Below are 8,460 nucleotides of genomic sequence, written 5' to 3'. Positions count from 1 at the left end.
GTTTAACGACTAATTGGACTTGGACCTTTGTTGGACTTTATGGATATGGTGTTTTGGGCCAACTCGTGGTAATGGATCTTGGAATTAGGCCTAATTACGTAGTTAGGCCCAATTTGAAAATTGGGCAGACGATGGGCCTTGTATATGAGGACTTGTGGATCGTTGATTTGGTATTGGACCTTGGCCCAAATTAGAAGAACGAAAAATTGGACTATTATTATATGAGGGATTCTTGGTCAATATTAATGTTCCCGTTTATTAACTTCTCATTCGTTATTTTGGATAGTTCGAGCTTTTTAGAGACGGTGATTCGGGAATTTGATTCTTCAGTTCAAGTCGGCATTGTAAGGTGAGTTATCCTCACTATATCAATAGGGTCTAAGGCACCAAGGCCGGCCCTTTTCTCAAATTGTATACTGGTATTTGTTTGATATGCTTATTGATCTGTTAGATCCGCGTCCTGGTGATTAGGACTATATTATGTTTAGTGACCTGGTTTAGGTCGGTATCCTGGTATATATGATGATGTTATGTAGTGATCGGTAAGGTCAGTATCCTAGTTATAGGATGTTGCTATGCTATGTGATATGTTAGATCGGTTTGTCTATCTATAAAATGTTATGTGATTATCTATTATATGTGCACATGGTTGTTTGATTGGGGAATGGGTTGAGGCGGGTCCTGATTTGCGTTGTAAGCCAACATACCCAAGGTGGACCGGATAGACTGCAGACCCGGGAGGGCACATAGTCAGGCCGAAGGCCCGATGAGCGATCCGGATAGGCTGAAGGCCCCGAGAGGGCGGTACAGATGTGCTGAGGCTCGAAGAGTGGGCCAAATAGACTGAAGGCCCGGTGCGGGCGGTCCACTCATACTATAGACTCAGAGAGTGGACCAGTGGACTAAAGGCCCAGTGTGGGCGGACCAGTCACACTATAGACTTGAGATGCATGGCTGTTATGTATTGGTTTGTATGATATGTTATGATTATGGTGATATGAGGTTGGTATTTTGGGGGTAACTCACTAAGCCTTCAGCTTACATTTATCGATTATTGTTTTAGGTGCAGCGGATGACCACGAGAAGGCGAAGGCGTGACCGTACACTTCCTCGAATTATAACTATGATTTCTGGGAACTCTGATAGGAAAGTATTTTGAAAACAAATTGTAATAACTTAATGGTTTTTAATTGGTTGAAAAAGTTTTAATTTGGTGTAAATTTTATGGATGTTACAAGTTAGTATCAGAGCCTTGGTTTGAGTGAATTGGAGGAACATTTGTGTGAATCCAGTCTCAAATCAAGGAAAGATTTTCAAAATGATTTTTAAAATGGTTTTCAAAATAAGTAAAAGAGGATGCGAAGTGTATGATCAGCTGGAGCCAGTAAGTAGATCCCAAAATACCATACAGTTATTTGATTATGTGATATGTTAGAACAGCATGCTAGAGCGGGTATTAAGTATGATGCTATACTATAGCATTCAGTAGGTCCGTCCCCAAGTATTGAACATGCTGCTGGAGTGGGCTGAAGACTACGGTATATTTTTGGTGTGATCGGAAGTTGTTATTAGAGATCAGATGGAGTGTAGAGGATCTCGATGATCTCATTAGTTCAGAGTGTCTCAAAGGATTAATCTTCTTGGATTGGGTAATACTCCAGTTCGGGACTGGGGGTAGATCCGAATGGGTATTCGTCAGCTTTAGGAAGGCTTGGGATTAGAATGTAATGTCTCTCTGGTTCTAGGAACCGGGTTAGAAATTTCTCCTGATCATCTATGGCGTTTGGATATGGTTGAGGCGGTCCTGCTCTATGCAGTAGGCGAAGATACCCGATGCGGGCCGACTGGAAGTCGTAGGCACGGAGGCTCAATGGGAGCAGTAGGGTTAAGGCAGTAGGCCCACAAACCATGAGAATTTCAACTTGATGGTTGAATTTACTTGGCATATTGGTATTCCCACCCGAAGAGGGGGTGATATGGACTAGTTATGAGTGTTGTACTGGTTGACCTGTACAGGTAGGTATGTTGTGGGGTAACCGTTTGCGGGACTGTATTCTATGGAAGTGGTGGGCGACGAGGAGTGGCATGGTGGATTATCGTAGGTATGATGTAAACATCTTATCTTGATGGTCTATTAAATGGAAAGTTGTGCTTGATCGGACTAAGGCGGTCCTGCTCTTTGAAGTAGTCCAAGATACATGGCGTGAGCAAACGATAAGTTGTAGGCATAGGGGTTTAGCAGAATATGAACCAAGGTTCTATATATGGGCAGAAACCTCAGGTGCTTTGGGTGGTATAGTCTGCTAGCAGTTAGGAAAAGAGAGCTAGCGATGGATTGTACGAGTCGTCGGCCAGGGGGTCAGACCGAATCCAGGTTCCCAGATCGAAAGTTTTAGGTGGTAAAGAATTATGTGTCATTGGATTGTAGAATCGTCTTCTTTGGAATGAAAAGACACCCTTTGAGTTTAGTCTCTTTCGAAAGTCGTCGGAGGCTATGGTTGCGGAGGTGCCCTTCAGGATGTCGGGTTACCGGGGACAGTAAGGAATGATTTCGAGAACGAAATCGAATTTAAGTGGGGGAGAGTCGTAGCATCCCAAAAAGTTGTCATTTGGAGTCCCGAGGGATGGAAGGGTAAAGCCTTGAAGAACTCAAGGGCTAAGTTGTAATTTTGGGATCAAGAGGAGTACGTTGCACGTACATAAGGTGCGATGGGCGTACTCATATTAGAAGGAAACCCTAATTACCTGGTTTGGGAGCTATATAAACATCCTTATGGTTCATTTTCTCTCATCACTCTTAGCCTCCATCCTCTAGAAACGTCCCAAACCCTAGTTCTTGTGTGAGAGTGTGAGTAAGTGGATATTTTGAGCTCTTGGAGGTGAAGGCATTGCACCAAGAAGTTGGAAAAGAAGATTGGCTTGTAGATTTGAAGTTGGTTTGTGACCTAGAAGCTCCAGAAGGTAAAAAGCTTCAAACTTTATGCTTGTATATCATAGATCTAGCCATTCTAGCATTTTGGAACCATTTCATGCCCCAAAAGTTCCAAGATGATGTATGTTTTAGTTTGGACAAGATGATCTGTCCTTCTAGACTCTTGATGGGGTGTTGAGTGATAAAAATGAGGCCCCAATGGTCTAAGAGGTCCCATTCAAGTAGTATCCAACAGCTTTGGAGCAGGCTTCAAACTGCTCAGAGTCGGCAGAAAAGCTATGTCGACAAGTGTCGATCGGATCTGGAGTTCTAGGTCGGGGATATGGTACTCCTAAAGGTGTCTCCTTGGAAAGGCGTCATTCGATTCAGGAAGCGGGGAAAGTTGGGCCCCAGGTGCATCGGTCCTTTCAGGGTTGCGGATCGGGTGGGCAAGGTGGCATATAAACTCGATCTGCCAGCCGAGCTTAGCCAGATTCATAGCACCTTTCACGTCTCCCAACTGCGGAAATTCTTGGTAGACAACTCTGCAGTAGTACCTCTCGAGGATATTTAGGTGGATGATAGCCTGAACTACATCAAGCGGCTGATAGCCATTCTAGATAGGAAGACGAAGACGCTGAGGAATAAGGAAGTAGAGCTAGTGAAGGTGCAGTGGCAACACCGCAAGGGCTCAGAATGGACTTGGGAGCCGGATGATGAAATGAGAGAGCACTATCCCAAGTTATTTTCAGCAGCAACAACGGACTTCGAGGATGAAGTCTAATTCAAGTGGGGGAGATTTGTAGCATCCGAGATTTTTCCAGGTATTATTATTATTCATTATAATTGAAGTGTGGTGTGGTTTGGGTTGCGCTTTGATCTTTGGGTCGCGCTAGTGGTTTGAGGGAGCTGCGTACGCAGGGCGTACAAAGCCTGGTACGCCCAGCGTACTCGTGGAAAGGAAGCACGAAGGTCAAGCACGTACGCCCAGCGTACCAGGAGTACCCCCAGTGTACGTGTGCAGACCCTTAAACCCTAAAATTTTAGTTGCACCCTATATAAAGAACATAACCCCCTGTTGGTTCAGCCTCCCTTCACTCCTACCCAGCCACCATGAAAACCCTAGCTCCCTTTGTGTGCCTTTGTGTTCTAAAAGCCATTGTTGAGAGTGTTTGTGTGTTATTTTAGTGAGAAGAGAAGAAAGGAGCTTGAAGAAGAAGCAAGGATCCACCAAGAGCTTGTAGATCCAAAGGATTGACACCATTTCTGACTCTTTTGAGGTATCAAGCTCAATACTTGACCATTATATGCTTAGATTTGTTTATTCGGGGTTTTTATGTCCTTTTTGGACCCCATTGTTGGGAGTTTTTGAGTATGGTCGGTTCCCGAGCTTAGGAGTTGTCCTTTTGGACTCTTAGAAGCACCTAGAGTCATAAAAATCGGATCTTGGTGGTTAATCCAAAACCATGCAAGGGCCAGATGGTCATAAAGTTGGATTAATGGACCAAAATCATGTTTTTACCCGAATCTTGCATGCAAGCACATAAAGTTCGTGACTTTATGGTCTAGGAGGTCTAAAAGGACCTGGATTTGCATTTTGGACGTAAAGGCTGAATGGATTAAGTCATGGGTGAAGCCCCGAGGAAGTTGGCAAGTACATTGGGCGTACTCCCTGTTACGCCGCGCGTACTGGGTCAATTTTCCATATGTGGTCAAGGCCAGCGTACGTCGGGCGTACGTGCCAGGTACACCACGCGTACGCATGCAGAATGGATTCCTTGGGTTTTTGGGCCTTAGAAGGTTGGTCCTGGACTTTTGGGCCTCATAGCCCACCGTAAAAGCGTAAGTTTGGGTCTGGGAATCTGGAGTTAGAAGCGTTGGGCCCTTGGGCCATTTTGGGCCATTTGGATTATTTTGTTTTGGGCTAAAGACTTGGTAGAAATAATGAAAAGGCCCATTTGAAGGGTTGGGCCCAATTTGGAAAATTCGGCCATCTATGGACCTTTGGGGAGTCTAGATGGGCTAAGGGTATGTTGAATGTAATGTGCTAGAGTGGGGTCTTTTGAATGTTCTCAAATTGGACCAAGGGGTAAAATTGTCATTTTACCCTAAGTAATGTTATAAACTCTGATTGAGTGTTATGTGTCTCTGATAGCCGGGAGCCATCAGAGCATCTGTTAGAGATTCCCTCCACGAGATTCGACACGCAGTTTACGAGGTGAGTTACCTTCCAGTAGAAGTGGGTCTAAGGCCACAATGCCGACCCACTAGTAGGAGTTGTATGATAGATGATTATATTTGTGATAATCATATAGGTTGCTACTACTTGATATGTTTTGTGTTAGCATGGTATGATGTTATGTGATAGTGGTAGTAGAATGAGGGAATAGTCCCCCAAGTTCGGTTGTTAGGACCGAGGGGTAGGTCGGATACCCCGATATGTTTGACAGGGGAAGGTTGAGCACCCCGGTATGCTCAGCAGGGTAGGTCAGGCACCCAGATGTGTCTGGCATGGGGTAGGTCGGGCACCCCGGTATGCCTGACAGTAGGTGTTTCGTATGGCATGCGGTATGATGGGGGAGCTCACTAAGCTTCGTGCTTACAGTTTTCAGTTTTGTTTCACGTACCTCTTCAGCAAAGGGGAAGGAGTCGGCGCGGTAGCGACACATCACACTCGCACATGATTTCCGCATCGAGTTTTCTGGGATTGTACTCTGATTTTTATTACTATTGATAATACGGTTTTGAAACACGTTGTTACATTTTATGAATTGGCTTGACATTGGTAATGTTTTAGATAATTTGTTTTATGAGTTACTTAAATAAAAAAAAGGTGAAATTTTTTGCCTTGAAATTCGGGATGTTCTAGGGCCAGATAGACTAAAGGCCCAATGCGGGCGGTCCAGTCATACTATAGACTCAGAGAGTAGACCGGGTGGACTGAAGGCCCGGTGTGGGCGGACCAGTCACACTGTAGACTCGAGATGCATGGCTATTCTGTATTGGTTTATATGATATGTTATGATTATGGTGATATGAGGTTGGTATTTTGGGGGTAACTCACTAAGCCTTCGAGCTTAGATTTATCGATTATTGTTTCAGGTGCAGCGGATGACCGCGGGAAGGCGAAGTTGTGACCGTACACTTCCTAGAATTATGACGATGATTTATGGGAACTATGAAAGGAAACTATTTTGAAAACAAGTGGTAATTACTTAATGGTTTTTAATTGGTTGAAAAAATTTTAATTTGGTGTAAATTTTATGGATGTTACATATCAGAATCTTTCTTGCTTATGCTGCTCACAAAGGCTTCTAAGTTTACCAAATGGATGATAAGAGTGATTTTCTAAATGTTGAACTCGACACTGAAGTATACCATCAACAACTCCCCGGTTTTGTTAATCTCTCCTTTCCAAACTACTGTTACAAACTCCGAAAGGCAGTCTACGACCTCAAGTAGGCTCCTCGGGCATGGTACGAGACTCTCACTGATTTTCTCAAGTGCTCTGGTTTCCAAAGAGGAAGTCTAGATCCTACCCTATTCCGAAGATCAAATGGAAAGCATCTCATGCTGGTTCAAATTTATGTGGATGACATCATTTTTGGATCTACGGATTCATCTATGGTTGCTGACTTCGCTAAACTAACGATCAATCGATTCCAAATAAGCATGAATCGGGAGTTAAGCTTCTTTTTTGGCCTCCAAGTCAAATAGACTTACAAAGGAATCTTCATTCACCAAGAGAAGTACATTTCAGAACTCCTCAAGAAATAATTAATGGACACCTATGCCTCAGCCAAGGTACCAATGGGCTTCGGACACAAGATCTTTGCCGACCCTTCAGGTGTTTCAATTGATGAAAAGAAGTACCGAGGAATGATTAGATCTTTGCTCTATATCACAACAAGTCATCCGGATATCATGTTTTCCACATGTTTGTGTGCCAGATTTCAAGTCAATCCATAGATGTCTCATCTCTTGGCTGTGAAACAAATTTTCCGATACCTCAAAGGTGCAAAAAGTCTCAGAATTTGGTACCCAACAAACGAAAGCTTCCTACTTCAATCCTATTCATATTCAGCTATGGTGGTATTCAACTTGATAGAAAAAGCACTTAAGGTGGCTGTCACTTCTTAGGTGGTCGTTTGGTCAGTTGGTCATCCAAGAAATAGAACTACATTGCACTCTCTACAGCCGAAGCTGAATACATTGATGCTGCCAGCTGTACATCTCAGGTTCTGTGGATGAAATCTCAACTCTTGGATTATGGATACCACTTTCAACGCATTCCTATTTATTGTGATTCTCAAAGTGCCATTGTGATTTCTCACAATCCAATTCGACACTCAATGACTAAGCACATTGATATAAGGTACCATTTCATAAAAGATCATGTTCTAAATGCTAACATTAAGCTCTTTTTTGTTCCATCTGATGATAAGATTGTTGATGTCTTTACTAAGTCATTAGACAAAACGAAATTCAATGGTTTTCTGAACAAGATGGGTATGATGATGCCAGATCCTCAGTTCTCTTAAGAGACTTGTTCTCTTTGATAGAAGTATTCGAAAGAAAATTAGTTCCAATCTTAAAAACCTTTTTTATATCGGAACTACTTTCTCTCGAAATACATAGGATCATTTTAATTGTTTTTAATTTTATTTCTGACCATCACTTGAGTTTTAAGCTGTACAGTTCATCCTGATTATAGTGCTCAAATTTTCATCTCGGAATATACTTCATAATGGCATCCCAAAATTCCACTTCGGAAAGGTATTGCATTCTGCACTTTGGAACTTCAAAATTCACTCCTAAAGTTTTCCCAAATCTCACTCTGGAATGCTTTCCCAATCATTTTTCGGAAAAATTTTCAAATCCCTTCTGGAAATTCTTGAAAATCATTATTTTGGAATTTTTGCTCTGGAATCACAAACCTCTTCTGGAATCGCACTAAATTTTGGACTCCGAAATCAAAATTTTCCTTTAATGAAACTCTCTCCGGATTATTTCCCATTCCGGACCATTTTTCAAAACAACCATGTCTCGGAGCACAACTCTTTATGTTGGATTAATATCTAAGTCCATAACTATAATTGGTAAGACTTGACCCGACCCGACATGGTCCATTTGGGTTGTATGGCATCATACATTTGGATAGACTATAATGAGAGAAATAACACTTAGGGTTTATTAATATATCATAAGTTCTAATATATTAATACGGTTATTTAATTAGTATCGATCAAAAATTCATTTGGAATTAATTAAGTGATCAAAAGGAGACTAATTAAATATATGGGTTGATTGTGTAAATCATTCATTCTTATATGTGGGCTTGTGATCCAAGATTCCTTATGTTGGACTAAGTCCATGGGGTGACCCATGGATACTCCATGGTGGTTAAAATCCATGGAGCATAAGGAATGGGTAAAGTTATGAGTTACATGGTGTAACGCTAATAGCCACCATATAAAAGAGTCCCATGGCTCAAGAAATCGTGCACTAATGTGTGAATATGAGGGCTAGATAATTTCAAGGAGTGTTTC

The sequence above is a fragment of the Lactuca serriola genome, chromosome 9, assembly GCF_051521515.1.
Source record: "Lactuca serriola cultivar US96UC23 chromosome 9, Lser_US96UC23_V15, whole genome shotgun sequence".
Lineage (NCBI taxonomy): Eukaryota > Viridiplantae > Streptophyta > Magnoliopsida > Asterales > Asteraceae > Lactuca > Lactuca serriola.
The sequence above is the reverse complement of the archived record's forward strand: the minus strand, read 5'-3'. Positions refer to the sequence as shown.